We start from the raw sequence: 24,369 nt of genomic DNA, 5'->3' as shown, positions 1-24,369 counted from the left end.
CAGTGAGGAATGTGTTTCATTGGTATGAATCTGGAGTGGGGAATGTAATTAATTAGCGTGAATCTGGAGTGGGGAATGTGTTTCATTGGTGTGGGTCTGGGGTGGGGAATGTAATTGATTGGTGTGAATCTGGGATGGGGAATATGTTCACTTGTGTGAATCTGGGTTGGGGAAATAATTAATTGGTGTGCATCTGCAGTGAGGAATGTGTTTCATTGCTGTCATTGCCAGAAAAGCCTGGGCCGCCTACTGGGCTATATTGGTGAAAGCAAGGTGCCAATAAACACCTCCGAAAAGAGTATGTGTGCCTCTTTCAATGTAAAAGATGTTGTCAATTACTATAACACTGCTGTTGCAATGTGCATGCAGAAAGTGACTAGTCTATTTCTTATCATTTCATTATGTATATAGATTTTAGCTATGGAGAATAGCATTGGCAGAGCATTATTTTTAGCCCAGGCATCATAAGTCTGTTGAGCCATAACCTTAATTGCCAAACTGTATCTCTCAGGTATCTTCAGTGGCCATTCTAGATTGGACTACAAAATATGCCACGGGGATTGCAAAGAATATAGTTTAGTCCATATCTCAGAAATCCAGACTGTATCCAGCCTTTTCCAGCTTCTGATGCTTTGCAGTTTGTCTTCCATAGAGACAGCCGAGGAAGAGTCTTTGGTGAAATATGTCAATGTTCAGGGGTGGATAACGAATTGAAAAATTTGAGAGAGCATTTGAGCTTCCCACAGTTTGCAGACACTGTAAAGGAAAGTGCAGGTTTCTTTCTTCTCTATCCACTTTAAACCTCTGATTCCCTACTATTGACATCAGCAATTAAGTGGTTAATCATAAGGTAATGGTTGGAGATCAATAAGATGGTATTTCCACAGCTTATCGACAAACACTAGTGTTTGCATGGTTACCTGAAGGAATTTCCACTACGATAGAAGTTAATCAAGCAGGCCCCACTTCTACGTCAACAGAAGTGATGTTTCCTATTGATCTAGCGGGCAGATGGATTGATGCCCATCTAATGGTTGGTGGGATACAGCTTTTTTCACACTCATGATGAATAATGTTCAGCATATTGTGTGCAACCTCTGTAAAAGAACTTCAAATAGCCAGTAGAGACTAGAAAGGGAAGGTGCCCACCTCGTCCATTGAGCTGGATACAAAGTAGGTTTGTGTCTTCTGTGTATTATCGCAATCAACGGCCCACATGCCTGGGGTGAAGCAGAGGAGCTTCAATAGTAGCCATGTCATGGTAAAAGACCCTATCATATCTGGGTTTTTTTTAGGATTAAGGTAGTTGAAGAATGCTAGATGACTTTTTGAAGAAGTCTCTTTACAGTTGGAGCTGTTCTTTCCATTTCCTTTGAAGAATAAGCCCTTGAGTGTAAAGCATTGAGAGGCCCAATCATCTTTCTGTATGGTTCTCATACATTCCTGTTGAGGGAGAGTGTAGGAATGGTGGCACAGAAGGTTCCTTCAAGCAACCCTGCTGCCTGCTCACCCTTCCACAAAGATCTGACCATGTGAAAATTCAGCAATATCTCCAGTTTTCCAGCGGAGCAAATTTACCATGTCTCCATTTCAAATGTCTGCTCCTGCACCAGTCGTTTTCACATATCTCAGTTACTGTCAACCCTACAGAAGACCTGTTTTTGTCTTCTACAGCAAAATATGTACTAAAACCTCATGCGCTCTTTGCCAATCTTGCATGTGTTAATTGCATCTTTGTCTCAGTCTAAATTATTTACACAACAAGATTGCGTTCACTACCATTCAGTCCTAGTTCCCTTTCAAACAAGTCTGTTTGCTTAAGAATTTCCCACCTTACTATACCTAGCTTAACAGGCAGGCATCCAATCAAAATCGTAGAGGACTTATTTAAAAAAATATTTCAACATCATTCAATTCTAGCTGCCATCTGGTTAGATAATGATGTAGCACCATTAGATTAAACAAACTGTAGTTCTGATAATAATAACAGTGAGATTCGGCATACAGTGGCAAACTGAATCACAAATGTTGCCTCTATAAAAAATAGGAATTCCGTTGCGGTGTAATATGCAGCATAGCACATAGGTGAAGCATAGCACACTGATCCACTTTTCGGAAAAATGATTCTGAAAAGCGAAAATGAAAAAGATTTTCTCGCTTTCTAAAAGCAAAAATATTTTTGTGGTAAAGGACTGCGCTGTTCATTCTCATCAAACAAACAAAAGTCTACGCAATCTAAAATATAAAAAACAGACACAAAAGCAGGAAAGTAGAGCTGACTACACTTCATCAGTTAAGGCATAAGGGCAAAAAAGCTATTAAAAACTGGCAGCAGAGGGATTTTTTCTTTAAAACCTTCTAAATTGATTTCACTCAACCAGGTAGTGCAGCAGCCACCAATGTGAGGTATACCACTTTGAGTACAGGTGAATTAATAGCAGGCCCACCGTTCCATAACCCTTGGAGTTAACCATCAGACCTAAATTGTAAAATAAATTGATACTTGTACGAATACTGCTGTGGAACCCATCCTGGCTTTCCCTGTGAGGCGCCCACTCCTGGGCACCCCCAAGGTGGAGGCCAGGCATCCTTTAGCGTTGTGGGGGCCGTTGTGGAGATTAAGCAAGCTATTGCCCAGAGTTGCACTCCATGATTGGAATAGGCACCGAGGCGAGAATTATCAGGTCCGTGGAATTTTGAGCCCAAGACCCGCCGAGGTGGGGAATTGAACCCTGGTCCCAGGCTAGACCTCTGCATCAAGGTCTGCCGCTCTAACCATTGACCACATTTCTCTACCTACGGAAATGTGTGACTAAACAACACCACCCGCACCTTATTAAAGCTCCCAGGTGCATTCCCCTCCCAGGGCTTCCACTTATGCCACCCATTAAGAGTCAACTTTGTCAGCGCTCTTCTATGGACTCCGTATTCTCTCGAACTTTCTTTTGAAGGCAACCCCTGGCCTGGTACACTATGCCAGTGAGCACCAAATTGACTATATTGGTGAATCTTGTCACCCTTCTGTGCATGCCAAATCCCATCATTATTTTACACGTCTTATGTATACTATTTATAAAAGTCCTTTCTTACCCTGCCTTAGATATCATATCATATCAATATGTCACCTATACCCTTCCTTCCCATTCAAAAGATGTTTCTGATGAATCATGTGCACTCTCGCTGCTCAGACCAGCCTGTGCTTTGGCTGCTGTGCCCTTTCCTGCTGAGCCTGGCCTCCGGCTGCTGAGGGGCTTCTCACCAATGAATTCTATTCGCGGCCATCCGCAAACAATGAACTGTCTCTTTCAGGGTGTTCATGCAGCTGATCACTTGTCAGTCATCTTCCTCCTGTCATGTCGAGCCCTAAAACATAGCCCATTGGTCAACATGCAAGTCCCTCCTCCTGGAGCAGCAGTAGGCCATGTAAGAGTGAGGGGCCTGGTGCTGACTGATGAACTAGGACCATGGTTTCCTGACAAATGCAAAGCTGTCAACCATTGGTTTGTGTGTTACCAGCAGATCCTGGAATGTGTGCTCTGCAGGTCCAATGTCATGCTAGGCCTTGTACAGTGATGAGAAGGCAGATTGTTAATGAGATGCATTAATGGACTATTGAGTGCCAGCGGTAGAAAACACTTTCAGGAAACAAAGTGGCTCACGCTCTTTCACTCTGAAAAATTTACTTTTCGTGACTGTTATTCCCATTAAAATAGAAAGCGTTGAAATGATCCCAGATAAGGCAACTTTTATTGAACTAAAGCTGTCATCTGGGCTTGGCCTAGTTAAATTTGCTCAACATGTTCTGGTCTAATTTACCAGTACTGGGACAAAGTCATGGGCTCCTGTACTCTGTCTGCCTTGCGGTCAGAACAACAACCTGCAGGGGGGGATGGAGGTTTCCTAATTTCACCTCGAGCTGGGCCCAACAAAAATGTTTCAATTAAAGGGCAATCAACCCTCATATTGTTCATCCAGGCTGGGGTATTGAGCTATTATCTTGATGCCGATGTTACAATGCCATGAAAGGAAGCAAAGACACTTAGCTTATTGTCACTTCACAAGTGTCTAAGATACCAACTGTGATTTAAAGGCAAGTTTTTTTACTTATCCAACCCCCTGTGAAAGACATATGTGTGCTATAAGAATGTCAGATGTATCTGTCTGTATGAGTAATTACACTAATAACCATGTATAATTTACTAATTTACTTTACATTCTTTCATTTCTTTCTTTTAGTGCTACTCATCCCTGTGTATAGGTTCGGAGCGTTTTGCATCACCCATATATTACAATGAAGTAATGATTCACAGAAGAGTAACTCAACATATAGGAATGTTACAGAAGATATCGAGGGTTACAAGGTATAGGAGTCATATATCATCCATGCCGATAGACATTACATGTTCAAAATGCCTGTCTAGAGAAAAACAAAGTCAGGATTTAGAACGTGTGGGGATGGCAGAACACAAAAAGCCCTAATATGCACCAGTTACGGTGTGCAATGCACAATACACCCCATAACTAGTGCCCTCTGCCACGTTCAGTACACTGCTAAGTTGATGGTATATACGAAAGAAAAGGGCTCCATACACTTAAAGCTTGTCATTAGGGAGACGAGGAAGACAAATATGTACCTTCTAGCAGCTCAACTTAGAAAAAGTGAAGCAACAGTAGCAATACTAGCCATATACTATTAGGTGGATAATCCTCTCAAAAGAAAATCCAATAATTTTGTCAAATAAGTGCCTCTATTTATCTGAGAATGTCATACAGGTGGAAGAGTTCTTCTTTCAAGAAATTAAACTCCTTAAATTGACACAAGAGGGAAGAGAAATGTTGGAGGATAAAATAACGGAAGGTGAAATAGCATCAGGCAAAGATGGCTTCCCTTGCGAACTCTATAGACGGCCTAAAGAAGGTAAGTTAGAAATACTATATGAAGTGAAGTGTACAAGGAAGCAGAAACTTAGAGTTATTTAACAACTTTATGCAATAAGGCTCTAATAGTGTTGGTCACCCAAACCTGGTAAAGACCCGCTTCGTTGTAGTAGTTATCACTTTGCTCAATGCTGATATTATGGTACTAGCTAAAATCATGGTAAATAGCCATAAAAAAAAGTTATCCCGTCACTTACACACCACACTGAATTGTGACTCTTACCAGGTAGATCCTCCATGCACCATAGGTGTACTCACATCTGTTATGACTCAAACAAATGCTCAAACTGAGACTTTAGAACTGTCACTCGACCCCAAAAAGGCATTTGACCGGATAGAATGGGTCTCAATGTTCAGCGCATTGCACAGAACAAGATTAGGCACACACTTTATTGTCAAAGTGTAGTGACTGTATAATGCCCCTACAGCATAAGAATTTGAATAAGGTTGTTCCTCGTACCCCTTTCACATCCACCGTACTGTGGTATGTACCTGGGCTGTTCTCTGTCACCACTGTTGTTCTTGTTAGCTCTAGAACACTTGCAGCTGGCATACATCAAATGGACCTAATAAAAATAGTTTCTACTCCTGCAGGAGACTGTAAAATAATATTTTATGCGGGAAGATATTCTACCCACTCTTACTAATTTAGAAACATCCATGCCAGTCAACAATGGAATAATAGCAGATTTTCGCCACTTCTCATTATAAAAAGTGAATTTAGGAAAAGGTGAAGCTATACCAACGTCTAAGATCATCACACCAGCCTGATAAAGAAATGCAACTTTTAATGGTCAACAAACAAACTGCAATTTACAAACTACACTTCTAAGGTTACCACAGCTCAAAAGTCACAAAACAGTAGTAAATGTGCTAGAGTCCAGCTTTGGAGTAAGTCTAGCACCACACATGGCCACTCACAAATAGTGCAACTCACTTAATATACCAACCCACAGGAAATAATATTATTTAGAACATTGGAATGTTGGGAGCTCCATTGCAGACAGTGGAGTGCTCCCTGCTTCTACGGGCCGGTAAAGGCCCACAGAGCAACATTCCAATGTTCTACAAAGGCTTCTCGAAGCTCGAGGGGATTTATATCCCCTCGAGCTTCGAGAACCCTTTGTTTAATTTGTTAGAACATTCTGCCCTCTAGTGGCAGAATGTTCTAATAGCCTTATAGCCCTTCGTAGCAGGGCTATACCGGCTATTAAAGTCCCGCTGTCTCGTTAAAGTCCTTCGGCTCGGGCCTTTAACGATTCAGCGGGCCTTTAATAGCCAGTATAGCCCGCAACGGCGGGCTATAAGGCTATATTAATAATTTATATTAAGGGCCAGATTTTCAAAGGTTTTGCTTCGCCCTTGCAACATGCAAGGGGGTGCAGGGTGATGCAAAATCTAGAAGGAGATTTACCAAGCCACGCAAGGACACCTTGCTTTGCCCTGCGTGGCTTGGTAAATCTGGAGTAATACAAGGCAGAGCAAGCCAGTGCCTTGAGGTACTCTACCCTGGGAAGGCGTTCCATGGATGGAACGTGGGTGATCCCATGCATTCGTCCATGGAATTTGGCGAATTCCCAGATTTATCATGGGTGGTACACCTGGACATGCGTCAAAATGCCACACCTTCCCAGGGAAGTTGTAACATGGAGAAATATTGTTATTTCTCCTTGTTTTTCTTCTTTCTACGTGTACTGCACACTTAGAAAGAAGAAAAAGCCTCAAAGGACTTTTATTGTGCAGCAAGGTGTCCCTTCCTGCACAAGAATAATCCTGCCTGCTATGAAAGTCCCTTGCTTCATGGTGCAAAGGGGCCATCATTTGCGCTTGGTAGCAGATAGCGTGCCAGCTCATGGAGAGTACAGGAATGCGCCATGTAATGTTAAATATGGAGCATTCCTGCCCTCTTCCTGTCACACAATGCAGTGAAGCAAGGTGTTTTGTTTTGCTGAGGTACATGACAGTTTTGATAAATCTGCCCTGAAATATATAGATTTGTTTTTGTTAATAAAAAGTTAGATTTACTTAAAAATTACATATTGTATAAAAACAAATAATAATTAATTTATTTCTTTAAATAAAGTAATTACTCTTTTAAATGTTTATTAAAATGTACAATTAATTTAAATGAATAAAAAACTTTTAATTCCTTTTACTAAATATTACTTCAATATAGAATGCTAGTGGGATTGTATTTTTATTTTGATTACATTTTTTTTTAATAATTACATTAATATAATTTAATTATCTAATAATCATTTAGTATAATGAGTAAATGTACTGTAGCTTTTTATTGGCTCCAGGTTAACAATACATATTTTAAATCAATGTACATTTTTATTTTGCAATAAAATATTGATAATACATTTAAGAATAAATAAATGTTAGTATTTTTCCCCTTGGTTTAACAGAGGGAGATCTCTGCCCCGGTGACGGAGTTCCTTATCTCCATGTAAAAAGTTGCTGTTAATGACGTTACACTCAGAAATGCTGTCTTAGATGTCTCCGCCCCCTGGGTTTAGGACATGGCCACTTGCAAACATTTACCCAGGGGCCGCAAAGTACGGTCTGTGGTGTGACCGAGGGCCGCATTGATGCCATCAAGGTGGTGGTAGGGATTTTTGGGTGGGTCACAGATTGTGTAAGGAGGGCTCAAAAAAATTTAAATAAATGGCCAAGTATTTATTTGCAGGTTAATAAATGTTTGCCTGTTTATTTAAAAAAATTCCAAATATCACTGTTTAGCAACTAAACAGCAGCTCGTACTGCTATTTACCAGGGGGCCAAATGTAAAGGTCAAGAGGGATGCAAGTGGCCCCCAGGGCCATACTTTGAGTATAACTGGTTTAGGGTATACTGTAAGTCTGCACTTAGGTGCAAATCTATACTCGAAAATGGTGAAAATGTAGACTTTCACCTACGAGCAGGAGTAGATGTTCACGAGAGTAAACCTACATCTGTAAATTTACCTTTGTGAATAGGGTCCACTGTGTCTAATTTCCGTGAATTTAAGATATATGGAGCCAATGAGTGGCAGGCTAACTCTCAGTATGAACCGCTGTAGAAAATCTATGTACTAAGACGCGGAGCGGTAGCTCCAATCTCTGAGTCTGTCTAATTGGAGGATAACCTCTGCTGGCTATTGCCTGAGTTTAAGCGATCTATGCAGTTTTTCAGTTTTCACACCCAGCATCTCCCTAACAGTTTTTATGTCATAACATTTGAATGAGAATCTTTTTCGAGGGGTAGGATGAAGAAATGAAAGGAGGGGGAATATAGAAGTGAAAAAGATGTTACGTACATCTTAAAAAGTGTTAGAATGATACCACAAATGTTGTCCCCAGATTATTGACACCTTGTGGAAAAATGTCTTATTTGGCAATTAATTTGCAAATGATGGTGCACAAATGACTTCGATTTTATTCAATATAACTCCAGGGAGAATCCTAAATGTAAACCTTTAGGGGATGTAAGGTTGCTTGTTCAGAAAAAATTTGGGTGCCTTTGTGCATCCCATAATTGTAAAGCCCACTGGCCACCTCTGTCTAAGACTGAATCTTTGGAACAACATTCGGTTTTAGTGAACAGTCACAGGGTGGAGCACCAGGAGATGTAAATGGAGCTGTGAAGAGGTAAAAGGTGAACCATCCCAATGTCATACCTGTGACTCCCATGTTGGCAGGTGGCGGGAAGGGTTGCGTTATTTAATAAGTTGATATGATTAGGATAGCCAAAGGTAATGAAGGTTGCAGGGTGTGAGCACTTTATGTGTGGGATGAAAAGGATAGAAAATTATAAGAACTTGATTAGGTTTTTGGATGAGGGGCAGTGGAACGGAATACTAGCCACAGTATGTGGAGGTGAAAGAGGTATGAGGGTTTAGAAACTGCGGTACCACCCGCCCTGACTGCCGGTGGATCTCCGTCCACCCGTATGTTGGGAGTCGGTTCAAGCATCCAAATTTAAACTTAGCAACAGTGTGCATTATTGATCTATAGAAGGTTCCATTGTCTGACACCTTTTAAGGGCAAACCAAAGGGCGTAATCAGAAACATGTTTTCACTAATTCCACCGTTTGATCGTTTGTATGTGCTATATAGAACAGGTGTCACGACTGCCCCTTTCTTGGGAGTCAGTTTATCAAAGTCAAAGTCAAAAGTATCTTTATTCGGTTAAAATTTAAAACCATCAAAGCACAAATCACATCACAACTACCTGGTATACATTATAAATAAGACAGACAATAATACATATGGCAATTTTAAAGAGACCATTTGCCGTCCATAGGTGCGCCCCCACCAAAAAACGCCCTTGGGTTTCAAATAAATACATTAAAAAGTTTGTCACACACCAAAACCCATAGGTTAACAATCTCATTTTACATAAAAGTCAGTTTATCGATCACAGACAGATAAAAGAGCAATGTGGCTGTGGCAGGTTTGGAGGTTAAGATCATCAACTAGAAGCACACCGAAGTGAGCAATAAGCGTTTGAACCACTGTCAACCAATTTGAGGGGCGAGCAGATCAATTGTGAAGACAGATCTAACAGTGGCATTTAGAAAACACAAAGCGGAAGCCATGTTCTATTATGAAGAGTTTTTAATACGGGTCAAATGGCCACTTGATTCACCACAAAGATGTCTGCAAGGAACTGAACCCAAGTATTGAAGAAAAATGGTGAACCAAGTTATTAGGTAACTGTTCAAATCCAGTTGTAAATATTTTCTGCGAGCAAATCAGCCACAAAAATACATTGTAACAGACGTGGGAAGGTTTTTTAGGTCGTGTAGCCTCCTGCAAGACATTTTGTTACAGATTGTTTAAAATATACCTAGAGTGGGTGTCGGCTACACCCAGATGTCCCACCTCTTCTGTTTGACTCTTTGGTGAAGCATTCCTCTTTCGAGAAGGTGCTTTCATTGAAATGTATAGGGACTATTTTGCATCTGAGAAGTACAGTCATTCATCAAACCATTTCCTGCATTCAATTATCTTCTAATAGTATCTCGGTAAAAATGTGCTATTGTTTTTCTACCACTGACAAAGCCAGTAGGGCAGGCTGTAACGTGACAAACAACACTTATGCATGCAAAGCACTTAAACATCATTTGTGAATGCCTGTGTTTACATATGTTGGAACCTTAAAAGCTCACCTATTGTCTCTGCCAATCCTTGTTTCTCGGGCATGCTCTTTCTTTTCCCTAAATTACATCACAAAGAAATAAGCTGTCTGCTCTATTAAACAATACTTTCACACCTACCTTAATCACAAGTACGTCGAGGTCCTAGATGGGGGCCTGGTGTTTGCAGTTTGCTGTATTTATATCAGGTGTGAGGCCAGGTGCTGGTTTCTCACCATGTTGTGCAAGGCTCCCCAGTGCCCATGTGTGAATAATCCTTGACTTTGAACTCTGTTGTCCTCTTGAGATAATAGTTAACTATTGCTAACTAATGGGTGTAATAGTGTACTAGCAGCACTTGAACATATCCATCTGTTCCATATGGTAAAACCAGTGGCGTAGCTAAGGGGTGAAACTGTTTTTGGGGGCGGCGGAGGCGCAGGTCGTGTCTGTCGACTACCACCATCCCCTCGCCCGAGAACAAGTTATCTGGCTGTCCCTCCCCCCAAAAGCAAGTTGTCTGGCGGTGCCACCCCCGCTCTTTCCTGTACTGGACGGCAAATTTAGGGTCCGCCCCCAGTGGCAGTAGGTCTAGCTACGCAACTGGGTAATACGTGGCAGTTTTGTAGTACCCTGAATGACATTATATGGAATTTTTATAGTAAAGAGTGAAAAATCTAGAATCCTAGGCTGCATAGGGGCCCCCCCCCCGACCCTTTCCCAAGGAGTGGACACCCACAATCATCCTTCCGAATTCTAATAACCTTCATGATTTTCTCTTCCATACACTTCTGAATGTAGTCTTCTGCTTATTTTGCTAGTCCCATTATCCTTTCACTGCCCCAGAAACTATCCTTCTTTAAGCTTTCTTCTTCACAGCTAGAAAGACGTTGGTATTCATCACAAAATAAACAGGTATATTATAGATCATCTGTGTATATAGTATTACACTTTTTTTGACTGTGCACAAAAACTGCTGATTTCAATAAATATCCGTTGCCTTAAAGCGTTGACGAAATCCTGCCATATAATGGACAAAAAGTAAGTTGTTTATCTAATTTTCTTTGAAGCCATTGGAAAATTAAAGAAAGAAATCGCTACAACATATTTACAGTGAACTGTGTTACTTATTTTATACTAAATGCATGCTCTGCCGTGGGTACAACCGATTTCGAATGAATTATCTTTTTTAGTTGCCTGTGAACCTGACTTGTTGCTTTTCTAGTGCCTTGTGTCCTCTTGGGCCATCATTCAATGGGGACATCTGGTGAATGATTTCACTATATTTCTCAAAACCCAATATGACATCATCAAAGGAAGATTCTGGAAAGCCTGTTGTTAGTAATTGTTATTGATGCACGATCGGATAAAGAACACTGGGGCTTATTTACAAGCCCCTTGCGCCACCGGTGCACCACTTGTTATATGATATAAAGTAGCGCAGCGGTCGCGCAAGGGGCTTGTAAATAAGCCCCACTGTCTTTTTTTCTTCCCACTGGATGCTCACTTTAAGCCAGCATCAAAGACCCGCCAGAACACACAGCGTCAAATACTATTTGCCAAAATGAGGCTGTGATTCCCCAAACAATTTACATATTTTCTCAAAAAAATGGGGCACACATATTGGGAAACCAGGCACTTAAGTGCCCGTTTGGTGCCAGATGTTTCAGTTAACTTTACCAGGGACTAACACCCAGTAATAACTAGGAGCAGACAATCCTCTCAAGTCCAGGGCTCACTGTCGTTGCTTTACCAAAATGCCTGGGGTTGCGGAAGTGACATTACATGCAATGTGACCCCCGCCTGATGTCACAGGAAGTGATGTCACACAAACTTCGACCTGACGACATCACAGGAAGTGACATCACCTACCTTTTGACCCACCCCTATGATGTCACGTGCAGTGCACCTCCTGGCCACCTCTTTTCCTCTATGTCAAGGGTCCAGAGACCTGGTAGGTGTTTGTATGGTCACTGCTTACTCAGTCAGTGTGTACCAAAAATGTGTAAGAAAGAAAAATTTCTTTCTAGAGTCCCCTCACTCACCGGGGTTGCCCCACGGTGACATGCTTCATCATTGGGGCCATCCCAGTTCTCTACGAAAAGGGGCGTGCTGCGACAAGGCGACTACGCTGGAGCACTGGTTTTGTGAGATGACTATGTGTGGTGCAAGTGTGGTGGTGGTGGAGTGGGTGTGGAATTAAAAATACCGTGCTGGTGGGCCTCAACAATTTATTTCTGCTCCTAGTGTGGTATAAAAATTAAAAAGGGGTAACACTGTATTCCAACTTTTACTGAGCTAGATCAGTGTTAAGGTCAACATGTTTCAAGCTCCCCCAAGCTTTTCTTCAGGACCATACAGGGTCCAGCCCTGTATTGCCACTCCTGTTTTCTAATGAAAAAGTGTTGCTAAAAAATACTTATTTTCAATTAACGCTGTTGTTAAAGGGGTAACACTGTATTCCAACTTTTACTGAGCTAGATCAGTGTTAAGGTCAACATGTTTCAAGCTCCCCCAAGCTTTTCTTCAGGACCATACAGGGTCCAGCCCTGTATTGCCACTCCTGTTTTCTAATGAAAAAGTGTTGCTAAAAAATACTTATTTTCAATTAACGCTGTTGTTAATAAAACATGCGTGTGGTTGTACATACGTTTTTGTATTTCACTTCGATTCATAAAAGAGTGTATGATTACACCCCATGGTCTTAGGCAAGGGCAGGAACGCCTCGTGGAAACATTGTTCCTATTGGCAAACCCGCTCGGTACTACCTGGTGCTTCCTCACCCGACCGCGGTCGGGTGAGGAAGCACCAGGTAGTACCGAGCGGGTTTGCCAATAGGAACAATGTTTCCACGAGGCGTTCCTGCCCTTGCCTAAGACCATGGGGTGTAATCATACACTCTTTTATGAATCGAAGTGAAATACAAAAACGTATGTACAACCACACGCATGTTTTATTAACAACAGCGTTAATTGAAAATGAGTATTTTTTAGCAACACTTTTTCATTAGAAAACAGGAGTGGCAATACAGGGCTGGACCCTGTATGGTCCTGAAGAAAAGCTTGGGGGAGCTTGAAACATGTTGACCTTAACACTGATCTAGCTCAGTAAAAGTTGGAATACAGTGTTACCCCTTTTTAATTTTTATACCACACTAGGAGCAGAAATAAATTGTTGAGGCCCACTAGCACGGTATTTTTAATTCCACACCCACTCCACCCCCACCACACTTGCACCACACATAGTCATCTCACAAAACCAGTGCTCCAGCGTAGTCGCCTTGTCGCAGCACGCCCCTTTTCGTAGAGAACTGGGATGGCCCCAATGATGAAGCATGTCACCGTGGGGCAACCCCGGTGAGTGAGGGGACTCTAGAAAGAAATTTTTCTTTCTTACACATTTTTGGTACACACTGACTGAGTAAGCAGTGACCATACAAACACCTACCAGGTCTCTGGACCCTTGACATAGGGTTCCTGTATTTTGTACACAGACTGGAGGCCGACCTGGTCTGGTTTAACCTCCTTCTCCCTCTTTTTTGTCTATGCACCTCTTTTCCTCTACACCCACATCTATGATATGTTGTGTTCACAAAGGAAAGCGACAACTTCATATTCATATGTTCACATCCCCTTGAGATTTTGCCAGCACACAATATTGCATGTGCGATCTGTATTATTGAAGGGGCTACACAAGTGTCTGTGGTCCCTTTCCTTCAGTAGTGCCACAGTACTACACAGGGGCACATTAAGTAAGAGTACACTAATTGTGTCCCTGGGGCTCTTTCTATAATAAAACCCTATGAATCAAAATGCACAACTATGCTGGTTTCTCCCACCTTTAACTCAAGGTTTCATGCAGTACATGATAGTCACCATCTACATACTCCCAAGGCCTCAACTAAACATGAATTTCAGCTGTTTACTGATAGCAAACAGCATTTGTACTGCCACATTGTGGGACTCAAAATGCCTCGTATGCAACTGTTGCTGCCACCAGGGACGTGAGGGTTTGCCTGTCTCATTGTACCGTTGCAGCAAGTCTGTTGGCTTTCAGATTAAATCTTATTTTTCCTTTTGGGATCATGTCACTAAGAATGCTACAGCAGGCTAGGGTCAGTTGTCTTCCTTGGGAAGGTAACACCTTTCCTCCAATAACTATCAATAGTGAAAGCCCTGATGTGTTGAGAATCCCCCTTATAATCTTTGAAAATGGTGGATAGTTCGGACAGTAACAGCAGAAGCACCCAGAAGATTTTTCACACATAGTCAAATATACTAAAATAGTATCAGACGGTATTGTGTAGATTCCTAACACCATATAAAACAAGGCTAAAACGAAATACTGCAACATAGTCCTGCAAGTAACTTGTAAGGGCAACAAAATTATATATTCTATGCGGCTTACACTTGGACAGTTATATTTTCTTTGAAATTTGTCCTAGAGAATGTACCTCGAGTACAAATCCTATGCATGGCATAGCTGGCTAATCTTTGCGCTGTAGCAAATCCTTATGCATTGCATTAAATGCTTTTTTTGCTGTGTGGCAAATGAGATCATCATGGCTCTGCACAAATCCCCATTTGTGCAAATCATTGATGCCAATTTTCATATGAATATTATTTGATCTGAGCTACAGGCTGCAGTTAAGGCACTTTCAGTGAAAACGTGGATTCGACTGAAAGGAGTAAATTATTTTGATCAAATGCTAAATGTTGGACTTGGCCCTTTTGGCAGGTTCACCCCGAAACTTTTTGCATTTTCCTAGCCTGTTTCTGTAACCTGGTGTTGGTGATTCTAGGCCTCTGCACACTTTTTCACTGTGGTCCAGTGTAAAGTGCGTGCGCTCTCTGTGTATGTGTGGTAAGAGTGCCCTGCCCTCCCATAGGAATGCATGAGGATATGTGTGTCCATGGTAGTTCCTGATGTGTGGGGAGTGCAGGGGCGAGTTTGGTATGTGCAAACTCGTGAGATTAAATGCTGTGCGACGTTGTGCGCAGATTTAATGTGTCTAGTGTAGAAGTGCCACTTTTAGAAGTTGGCATTTCTATGTGCAGTGAATGTTAATTGACTGTCTGGCTTATGAGTGACAGGGGCTGGCTGGTGTGCTTGGCTCCAGGAGCCAGGATGGGTCTGCCCGGTGGTGAATAGGGAGATCTGCATGTAGATGGGAGGGAGGAGTTGCACCTGGGACCTGAATAGGGCTGTGCCTTCCCTCCACAATTCTGGCTCCACCCCCTGTGGTGCGTCTGATGTCCCTAGCCTGGCCAGTGAAAGGGAGAGAGGGGCTGAGCACAATAAAGTGCTCAGGAGTTCCCCTGAACCAGTTGTAGCTGGTTCTCCCATTGCCTGCACCCTGTTAAACAAAGAAAAAGTGTGTATAAAAAGGGTCTGTGACCCCATGAAAAAGGTTCTTGTTCTGATACTTGAATCCACCAGGGGTGTGCTGTTCCTGGGACCCAGGGGAAGGCTTGCCTCCCTGTGCCCTGCCCAGCCCCTGGATGCCTTGGAGACCTTGTTTCTTTGGAACCCCACTGCCCTCTTCATCTGGGAGGACCTGGTGGCTGGGGCCCCATTTTTCTCTCACTTACCCTTCCTGGGGGCTTTGTGGTTTCTGTTCCCCCAGCGCCTTGTGAGCGCTTTATTCTGAGCCTGGGGGCTGAGCAGCGTGGCGCTGCAACCCTTGCCGAGGGAATCCCCCCTCAAAGGGATTCCCCCCTCCTTGTGTATTGCGAGTGCCACCTCGCTTCTTTAATTATTTATATTACGGATGCCCACCCCGTTTCGCGGGCCAGTGGTAAGCGGGTGCCACCCCGCTGCGCATTTTGAATTATAGTGGGAGCCTACCCCTCGATTTGCCCCGAGACCCACCGCCGCAGCCGCGGGCAAATAGGAAGTCAGGCACCGTAGTACCTAATGGCGGGCAGGACTTCCGGTTTGGAAGGGAAGTCCCGCAACCACCGCCGCACTGGGATAAGTCGAAGCCCCGCACATGTGCAGAACCAAAGGGAAACCGGCCGAGTGATGGCCTCCTGTGGCCCTGGGTTCCCGTGAGCTGTGGAGAGCCCCGGGCGGCCAGCAGAAATCGGCACGAGTGTTGCGGGGCTCCCATGCACTGGAGGGAGCCCCGGAAGAGAAGGCAGCCTGGAGCCTCGCTGGCTCCGTACTGAAGCCCCGGTCCCGAGACGTGGGACCGGGTGAAGAATGCCACCGAAGTGAGGCGGGGCTCCCGTAGGGAGGGAGAGCCCCACAGGTGCCAGCAGTAGAGGAGAGACCGCCGCCTAGGATCAAGCCCAACCCGGTGAGTGTCATGGGAGCTCTGTGTGTGTACTGGGAAACCCCACCTGGCAGAGGGCCGCCCCAACGAGGTTAAGGCGTGGAGGTTCCTTGTGGGGCCAGTGAGGGCCCTGTGGCAGTCAAGAGCGGCCCCATCTAGCAGCAGGCCACTCCAACATTTTGGCATCGGTAGTCAGAGCCAGATGGCTCCAACGAAGGGGGCATATCTTGTTGCAGGGCGCCAGAGGGGGGTCCCAAGGGCCAGGGGTGCCGGTACTTCCCTAAAGAAGTGCCAGTGACTTGTGGAGGGTATGTTTTGTTTCTGAGCCCGTGGGCTCCAACAAGGGGCAAAGTGATTTCCCCTGATTTCCGAGGGGCCATGGTTTTCCCCATGGTGGGGCAGAGTGGTGCCCAGGTTTTGACAGTGATGAAGAGCGTCCCTGAAAGGGACCGAAGCGGCACAGTGGTGCCCGGCCTCATTTGGTTATTTACAGCTGCCCAGCAAGTAGTGGGCAGCTGCACCGTTTAGGCGCAATTCTTCAGAGAGTCCCTGAGCAGGACAGAAGTGGCACAGAGATGAGAAGCCTTCCCCAGCTCCGCAGCACTTAGTGCCAGCTGCAGCATTTAGGCCCCATGTGATGATTCTCAGCTGCCCAGCAGGTAGTGGGCAGCTGCAATGTTTAGGTTTGCGCAGATGGCGCACCCCTGACTGGTGCAGCCTAGGCAGCGTGCCTTGACACTCTGACACAGGGCATTTGAGCCCCTTTGGAGATGGCCAGTTGGCCAGGGGGACTTGTAGATGTATAGGGCGCAAAGCCCTAATGTGATTGATGTGCTCATGCAATGTGGTGCTAGGAAATGTAATGTATTTAGTATGTTTTATTCACCCTGTTTTGATGCCTCTTTAGGAGAGTAGGGTCTGCTTCCTATGGTCACCCCCACTTTTTGCTGTGATTCTCTGGTTTTTCGACTTTAGTGTGGCTGTGGGCCTGCTAATCAGACCCAAAGCCCAGCTGTTCTCTCTCTAAATTGATACCATGTACTTTAGGTACATACCTTTGGGTCACCTTTGTGAGCCCCTGTATAGTGTACCATAGGTACATCTAAGGCCTACCAGGGGCTGCATCATGTATTATGCCACCCCTGGCTTGCCATCCAAACTAGCATCACAGGCTGATCACTCAGCTTGGGCAAGGTGGTGTAATCACCCCTTGCTTAGATATAGTATACCTATATCTACCCTTATATATAGACACATATATACCTATAAGTCACTCCGATGGAAGGCCTTGACAATCCTGAAAAAACAACAAGTGATGGACGGAATGTGGATCAATGTCACACACTCCCCCAGTCAAAAGATCTGGGCCCAAATCCATCGTTTTTTTGCACTCCACACCACCCTGGGTTAGACAATGGCGATATGCAAATCAGCTCTGACCCTGTTGCCCCATGGGAACAGTCCAGTCCGAACTACAAAAGCCATGTCCTTCCCAGAACGGAATCAAGCATCCGAGGACCGGACCGGTTTCGAGGTAACACCTCTGATCAGCCCGGCTAGCTTGACTCCAAGTGGTGTGGAGTGCCTGGGACCCACGTCTGGGCATCCCCAGCTCACTTAGGGCAGCAATTGCAAAAATAACAAGTGATGGACTGAATGTGGATCAATGTCACACACTCCCCCAGTCAAAAGATCTGGGCCCAAATCCATCGTTTTTTTGCACTCCACACCACCCTGGGTTAGACAATGTCGATATGCAAATCAGCTCTGACCCTGTTGCCCCATGGGAACAGTCCAGTCCGAACTACAAAAGCCATGTCCTTCCCAGAACGGAATCAAGCATCCGAGGACCGGACCGGTTTCGAGGTAACACCTCTCATCAGCCCGGCTAGCTTGACTCCAAGTGGTGTGGAGTGCCTGGGACCCATGTCTGGGCATCCCCAGCGCACCTAGGGCGGCAATTGCAAAAGCAACAAGTGATGGACTGAATGTGGATCAATGTCACACACTCCCCCAGTCCAAAGATCTGGGCCTAAATCCATCGTTTTTTTGCACTCCACACCACCCTGGGTTAGACAATGGCGATATGCAAATCAGCTCTGACCCTGTTGCCCCATGGGAACAGTCCAGTCCGAACTACAAAAGCCATGTCCTTCCCAGAACGGAATCAGGCATCCGAGGACCGGACCGGTTTCGAGGTAACACCTCTCATCAGCCCGGCTAGCTTGACTCCAAGTGGTGTGGAGTGCCTGGGACCCACGTCTGGGCATCCCCAGCGCACTTAGGGCGGCAATTGCAAAAACAACAAGTGATGGACTGAATGTGGATCAATGTCACACACTCCCCCAGTCAAAAGATCTGGGCCCAAATCCATCGTTTTTTTGCACTCCACACCACCCTGGGTTAGACAATGGCGATATGCAAATCAGCTCTGACCCTGTTGCCCCATGGGAACAGTCCAGTCCGAACTACAAAAGCCATCTCCTTCCCAGAACGGAATCAAGCATCCGAGGACCGGACCGGTTTCGAGGTAACACCTCTCATCAGCCCGGCTAGCTTGACTCCAAGTGGTGTGGAGTGCCTGAATCCCAGGTGTGGGCATCCCCAGCGCACTTAGGGCGGCGATTGCAAAAACAACAAGTGATGGACTGAATGTGGATCAATGTCACACACTCCCCCAGTCAAAAGATCTGGGCCTAAATCCATAGTTTTTTTGCACTCCACACCACCCTGGGTTAGACAATGGCGATATGCAACTCAGCTCTGACCCTGTTGCCCCATGGGAACAGTCCAGTCCGAACTACAAAAGCCATGTCCTTCCCAGAACGGAATCAAGCATCCGAGGACCGGACCGGTTTCGAGGTAACACTTCTCATCAGCCCGGCTAGCTTGACTCCAAGTGGTGTGGAGTGCCTGGGACCCACGTCTGGGCATCCCCAGCGCACTTAGGGCGGCAATTGCAAAAACAACAAGTGATGGACTGAATGTGGATCAATGTCACACACTCCCCCAGTCAAAAGATCTGGGCCCAAATCCATCGTTTTTTTGCACTCCACACCACCCTGGGTTAGACAATGGCGATATGCAAATCAGCTCTGACCCTGTTGCCCCATGGGAACAGTCCAGTCCGAACTACAAAAGCCATGTCCTTCCCAGAACAGAATCAAGCATCCGAGGACCGGACCGGTTTCGAGGTAACACCTCTCATCAGCCCGGCTAGCTTGACTCCAAGTGGTGTGGAGTGCCTGGGACCCACGTCTGGGCATCCCCAGCGCACTTAGGGCGGCAATTGCAAAAACAACAAGTGATGGACTGAATGTGGATCAATGTCACACACTCCCCCAGTCAAAAGATCTGGGCCCAAATCCATCGTTTTTTTGCACTCCACACCACCCTGGGTTAGACAATGGCGATATGCAAATCAGCTCTGACCCTGTTGCCCCATGGGAACAGTCCAGTCCGAACTACAAAAGCCATGTCCTTCCCAGAACGGAATCAAGCATCCGAAGACCGGACCGGTTTCGAGGTAACACCTCTCATCAGCCCGGCTAGCTTGACTCCAAGTGGTGTGGAGTGCCTGGGACCCACGTCTGGGCATCCCCAGCGCACTTAGGGCGGCAATTGCAAAAATAACAAGTGATGGACTGAATGTGGATCAATGTCACACACTCCCTCAGTCAAAAGATCTGGGCCCAAATCCATCGTTTTTTTGCACTCCACACCACCCTGGGTTAGACAATGGCGATATGCAAATCAGCTCTGACCCTGTTGCCCCATGGGAACAGTCCAGTCCGAACTACAAAAGCCATGTCCTTCCCAGAACGGAATCAAGCATCCGAGGACCGGACCGGTTTCGAGGTAACACCTCTCATCAGCCCGGCTAGCTTGACTCCAAGTGGTGTGGAGTGCCTGGGACCCACGTCTGGGCATCCCCAGCGCACTTAGGGCGGCAATTGCAAAAACAACAAGTGATGGACTGAATGTGGATCAATGTCACACACTCCCCCAGTCAAAAGATCTGTGCCCAAATCCATCGTTTTTTTGCACTCCACACCACCCTGGGTTAGACAATGGCGATATGCAAATCAGCTCTGACCCTGTTGCCCCATGGGAACAGTCCAGTCCGAACTACAAAAGCCATGTCCTTCCCAGAACGGAATCAAGCATCCGAGGACCGGACCGGTTTCGAGGTAACACCTCTCATCAGCCCGGCTAGCTTGACTCCAAGTGGTGTGGAGTGCCTGGGACCCACGTCTGGGCATCCCCAGCGCACTTAGGGCAGCAATTGCAAAAACAACAAGTGATGGACTGAATGTGGATCAATGTCACACACTCCCCCAGTCAAAAGATCTGGGCCCAAATCCATCGTTTTTTTGCACTCCACACCACCCTGGGTTAGACAATGGCGATATGCAAATCAGCTCTGACCCTGTTGCCCCATGGGAACAGTCCAGTCCGAACTACAAAAGCCATGTCCTTCCCAGAACGGAATCAAGCATCCGAAGACCGGACCGGTTTCGAGGTAACACCTCTCATCAGCCCGGCTAGCTTGACTCCAAGTGGTGTGGAGTGCCTGGGACCCACGTCTGGGTATCCCCAGCGCACTTAGGGCGGCAATTGCAAAAACAACAAGTGATGGACTGAATGTGGATCAATGTCACACACTTCCTCAGTCAAAAGATCTGGGCCCAAATCCATCGTTTTTTTGCACTCCACACCACCCTGGGTTAGACAATGGCGATATGCAAATCAGCTCTGACCCTGTTGCCCCATGGGAACAGTCCAGTCCGAACTACAAAAGCCATGTCCTTCCCAGAACGGAATCAAGCATCCGAGGACCGGACCGGTTTCGAGGTAACACCTCTCATCAGCCCGGCTAGCTTGACTCCAAGTGGTGTGGAGTGCCTGGGACCCACGTCTGGGCATCCCCAGCGCACTTAGGGCGGCAATTGCAAAAACAACAAGTGATGGACTGAATGTGGATCAATGTCACACACTCCCCCAGTCAAAAGATCTGTGCCCAAATCCATCGTTTTTTTGCACTCCACACCACCCTGGGTTAGACAATGGCGATATGCAAATCAGCTCCGACCCTGTTGCCCCATGGGAACAGTCCAGTCTGAACTACAAAATCCATGTCCTTCCCAGAACGGAATCAAGCATCCGAGGACTGGACCGGTTTCGAGGTAACACCTCTCATCAGCCCGGCTAGCTTGACTCCAAGTGGTGTGGAGTGCCTGGGACCCACGTCTGGGCATCCCCAGCGCACTTAGGGCGGCAATTGCAAAAACAACAAGTGATGGACTGAATGTGGATCAATGTCACACACTCCCCCAGTCAAAAGATCTGGGCCCAAATCCATCGTTTTTTTGCACTCCACACCACCCTGGGTTAGACAATGGCGATATGTAAATCAGCTCTGACCCTGTTGCCCCATGGGAACAGTCCAGTCCGAACTACAAAAGCCATGTCCTTCCCAGAACGGAATCAAGCATCCGAGGACCGGACCGGTTTCGAGGTAACACCTCTCATCAGCCCGGCTAGCTTGACTCCAAGTGGTGTGGAGTGCCTGGGACCCACGTCTGGGCATCCCCAGCGCACTTAGGGCGGCAATTGCAAAAATAACAAGTGATGGACTGAATGTGGATCAATGTCACACACTCCCTCAGTCAAAAGATCTGGGCCCAAATCCATCGTTTTTTTGCACTCCACACCACCCTGGGTTAGACAATGGCGATATGCAAATCAGCTCTGACCCTGTTGCCCCATGGGAACAGTCCAGTCCGAACTACAAAAGCCATGTCCTTCCCAGAACGGAATCAAGCATCCGAGGACCGGACCGGTTTCGAGGTAACACCTCTCATCAGCCCGGCTAGCTTGACTCCAAGTGGTGTGGAGTGCCTGGGACCCACGTCTGGGCATCCCCAGCGCACTTAGGGCGGCAATTGCAAAAACAACAAGTGATGGACTGAATGTGGATCAATGTCACACACTCCCCCAGTCAAAAGATCTGTGCCCAAATCCATCGTTTTTTTGCACTCCACACCACCCTGGGTTAGACAATGGCGATATGCAAATCAGCTCTGACCCTGTTGCCCCATGGGAACAGTCCAGTCCGAACTACAAAAGCCATGTCCTTCCCAGAACGGAATCAAGCATCCGAGGACCGGACCGGTTTCGAGGTAACACCTCTCATCAGCCCGGCTAGCTTGACTCCAAGTGGTGTGGAGTGCCTGGGACCCACGTCTGGGCATCCCCAGCGCACTTAGGGCAGCAATTGCAAAAACAACAAGTGATGGACTGAATGTGGATCAATGTCACACACTCCCCCAGTCAAAAGATCTGGGCCCAAATCCATCGTTTTTTTGCACTCCACACCACCCTGGGTTAGACAATGGCGATATGCAAATCAGCTCTGACCCTGTTGCCCCATGGGAACAGTCCAGTCCGAACTACAAAAGCCATGTCCTTCCCAGAACGGAATCAAGCATCCGAAGACCGGACCGGTTTCGAGGTAACACCTCTCATCAGCCCGGCTAGCTTGACTCCAAGTGGTGTGGAGTGCCTGGGACCCACGTCTGGGCATCCCCAGCGCACTTAGGGCGGCAATTGCAAAAACAACAAGTGATGGACTGAATGTGGATCAATGTCACACACTTCCTCAGTCAAAAGATCTGGGCCCAAATCCATCGTTTTTTTGCACTCCACACCACCCTGGGTTAGACAATGGCGATATGCAAATCAGCTCTGACCCTGTTGCCCCATGGGAACAGTCCAGTCCGAACTACAAAAGCCATGTCCTTCCCAGAACGGAATCAAGCATCCGAGGACCGGACCGGTTTCGAGGTAACACCTCTCATCAGCCCGGCTAGCTTGACTCCAAGTGGTGTGGAGTGCCTGGGACCCACGTCTGGGCATCCCCAGCGCACTTAGGGCGGCAATTGCAAAAACAACAAGTGATGGACTGAATGTGGATCAATGTCACACACTCCCCCAGTCAAAAGATCTGTGCCCAAATCCATCGTTTTTTTGCACTCCACACCACCCTGGGTTAGACAATGGCGATATGCAAATCAGCTCCGACCCTGTTGCCCCATGGGAACAGTCCAGTCCGAACTACAAAAGCCATGTCCTTCCCAGAACGGAATCAAGCATCCGAGGACTGGACCGGTTTCGAGGTAACACCTCTCATCAGCCCGGCTAGCTTGACTCCAAGTGGTGTGGAGTGCCTGGGACCCACGTCTGGGCATCCCCAGCGCACTTAGGGCGGCAATTGCAAAAACAACAAGTGATGGACTGAATGTGGATCAATGTCACACACTCCCCCAGTCAAAAGATCTGGGCCCAAATCCATCGTTTTTTTGCACTCCACACCACCCTGGGTTAGACAATGGCGATATGTAAATCAGCTCTGACCCTGTTGCCCCATGGGAACAGTCCAGTCCGAACTACAAAAGCCATGTCCTTCCCAGAACGGAATCAAGCATCCGAGGACCGGACCGGTTTCGAGGTAACACCTCTCATCAGCCCGGCTAGCTTGACTCCAAGTGGTGTGGAGTGCCTGGGACCCACGTCTGGGCATCCCCAGCGCACTTAGGGCGGCAATTGCAAAAACAACAAGTGATGGACTGAATGTGGATCAATGTCACACACTCCCCCAGTCAAAAGATCTGGGCCCAAATCCATCGTTTTTTTGCACTCCACACCACCCTGGGTTAGACAATGGCGATATGCAAATCAGCTCTGACCCTGTTGCCCCATGGGAACAGTCCAATCCGAGCTACAAAAGCCATGTCCTTCCCAGAACGGAATCAAGCATCCGAGGACCGGACCGATTTCGAGGTAACACCTCTCATCAGCCTGGCTAGCTTGACTCCAAGTGGTGTGGAGTGCCTGGGACCCACGTCTGGGCATCCCCAGCGCACTTAGGGCGGCAATTGCAAAAACAACAAGTGATGGACTGAATGTGGATCAATGTCACACACTCCCCCAGTCAAAAGATCTGGGCCCAAATCCATCGTTTTTTTGCACT

At 46.3% G+C, this 24,369-nt stretch overlaps 1 protein-coding gene across 1 annotated transcript in view; it reads right to left on the bottom strand.

Moving 5' to 3' along the window:
- The window catches only part of LOC147708575 (uncharacterized), a 110,107-nt gene extending 99,786 nt beyond the window's left edge, over nt 1-10,321 (bottom strand). Inside the window, exon 1 of the mRNA XM_086927252.1 lies at nt 10,202-10,321. The gene's annotated coding sequence lies outside the window, so the exon portion shown is untranslated. The remainder of the gene's footprint in view (nt 1-10,201) is intronic.
- Between the last annotated feature and the right edge of the window lie 14,048 nt (nt 10,322-24,369).

The sequence above is a fragment of the Lissotriton vulgaris genome, chromosome 6, assembly GCF_964263255.1.
Source record: "Lissotriton vulgaris chromosome 6, aLisVul1.2, whole genome shotgun sequence".
NCBI lineage: Eukaryota > Metazoa > Chordata > Amphibia > Caudata > Salamandridae > Lissotriton > Lissotriton vulgaris.
This window is presented reverse-complemented; position numbering and strand designations above follow the sequence as displayed.